Raw genomic sequence first — 2,155 nt, forward strand, 5'->3', positions numbered from 1 at the left:
AAATTCATAAAGTGAACTGCAAAAGGCACATCCGTGTCCTCAAAAGTCTTTCTTATTCGAATTGAAACTTGTTACAGGTAAAACAAGAGATATCTAAAAGCAACATATAACTGGAATAATCTAAGTTTACATATGAAAGTTCACAAGTTAAATAACAAAGTTAAGTTGGCAGTTAAAGGCGTCAAGTAAAATTAGAGCTTATATTGTTGTGAAGAATGTATACTTATATGATTCATTTCTAAAAATAAGGGAAAGTATAGACTACTGTATCTACTGGTAAGCTGAACAATTATATTCCAAAACAGAGATGTGTCAAACAAACCTACAGAACCAGAGAAAATCTGTGATGGTTTCTTCTCCTGCTTGCTACCACCACTCCCGATTACTTCGTTTCCTGAAGATAACCGAAAATAAAATGAGGAGAAAATGGAAACAGTATATAGCATGAACAAACTGTCGACAAAAGCAAGAGATGTTATTGTTGTATGAGAGGGATTGATGTTTCATGGTCAAATCCTTCCTCCAAGAGTAGCAGCAATAGTGATGTTCAATTAAAGATCAAGGAGACAACTCCAGAAAATAGTTGGCAAGAAACCAATCAAGGTCAAAAGCCTATGTGCGTGTTAACATACTCTGATATAGCAATGTCACTAGCTGTAGTTAACAAACACCCTTGGAAAACCTCTCCCATATATAACTTTATCTGATCAGTATTGTATTGCAATGGAAACAGTAAGTAGAACAAAGCACCGCAATGAAAACAGTAAGTAACAAGAGATATAACGGGATAAGCACCCCGAGGAACAAATCATAGAGCGAATAGCAAAGGGGTCGGTCGAACAGATCAGTGAAAGCACCTTCGGCAACCGGCATATTCTTGAGGTTGCCGCTAGAAAGAAAATTGGTGAGAAGGTTGTTGGCGTTGTCAAACAAGTTCCTCTTAGGCTTTGTTTTGTCAACTCCAGGATCCTGGCACCTACATAAACACCAAAGGTAAGGGGCTAGGCACAAACTATACTCTGCAAAAGTCAAACCTGGTGATTTGTCAGGCACCAGCACTACAATGTTTCACATAAAGGAAACCATCAAGCATTGTATCCTATCAATTAATTGGTCAACCAACAGAGAGCTGATAGATCACTAGTGAGTAAAGAAGGAAGAATGGGTAGAGTTAAGCTGCATGTGTGCTCATCATGGGCAGCTACAAAATTGAATTGCCAATTGTTTCTACTACAATTATATATTCTTTTTAGCTACATAGTTTCCTCTAACAGCAAAAAGGCTGTTATTGTATCCTTTGTATTAGTCACTACATGCAAATGCACGTACTGGATTACTAGTACTTCCATGACAATGCGACAGCTTAAAATAAAATATAGAGTCTACATTTATAACATCTTTAGGTGCATTATCTGTTGAAACTCAGGTGGGTGATTCGTCCTCGTAGGATTTTTAAAAAAAGAACTATCTGTTTAAAGCATGCACCATTTGACCTTACATGACCAGTAAATGAGAGAATTTTTGTGAGTCTATTGAGAAGACCAAAATCAGTGTGCTTGAAGAGCATGTGAACTGTTGTTATGCCTATGAATAATGTAATTCCCCTCGCAAAAGAAAGATGAATAAAATGTAAATTATGTTAGGTGGAAGGGCTTGAGTTTACATGTGCTATCTGGAAGAGAGGGGCTCCAGCGGTGGATTCATCGCGCAAACAAGGAGCTGAACTGGCATGACATGAAGACATCCTCTTCGACGAGTCATCTTGCATGGCAAATCTCTAGTCACCAATGGAAAGAAAATAAAGGTCACAATCGGTGACTAGTAAATATAACAAAAAAGATAGCTGTTGTGCCCAGAAGGGTGTCAATAAGTCATAACTACATGCTAACTGTGCCCAGAAGGGTGTCAATTGCTGAATCAATCATGTATGATCTACACTTTTGTCTCTTGAAATCATCTAATCATGCATTATCTAATCTTGATAGTAGATGCAATGATTGATCGAATCCATGAGCGTGCGGGAGAGGAGAGGAAACGAACCAGCTATGTCATGAGGCACCGGAGTGAGAGCCAACATCAATGATTGAGAAATGATTGAGAGACGGGCAATCAAGGTACTTCATGAGCTGCTGGTGATAAACCTCCTCCTAGGTTT

General features: G+C 38.4%; 1 long non-coding RNA gene across 2 annotated transcripts; it reads right to left on the bottom strand.

Moving 5' to 3' along the window:
• Positions 1–2,155, bottom strand: LOC119345058. 2 transcript variants are annotated; one of them, XR_005166902.1, is made up of 5 exons: positions 2,041–2,155; positions 1,664–1,777; positions 858–976; positions 327–394; positions 1–16 (listed from the first exon to the last, which is right to left on the bottom strand). It is a non-coding gene; the product is annotated as an uncharacterized LOC119345058 (long non-coding RNA). The 2 variants fall into 2 exon arrangements; XR_005166901.1 differs by having other exon boundaries at positions 323–394.

Source organism: Triticum dicoccoides, unplaced genomic scaffold (assembly GCF_002162155.2).
Source record: "Triticum dicoccoides isolate Atlit2015 ecotype Zavitan unplaced genomic scaffold, WEW_v2.0 scaffold202028, whole genome shotgun sequence".
Taxonomy (NCBI): Eukaryota; Viridiplantae; Streptophyta; class Magnoliopsida; order Poales; family Poaceae; genus Triticum; species Triticum dicoccoides.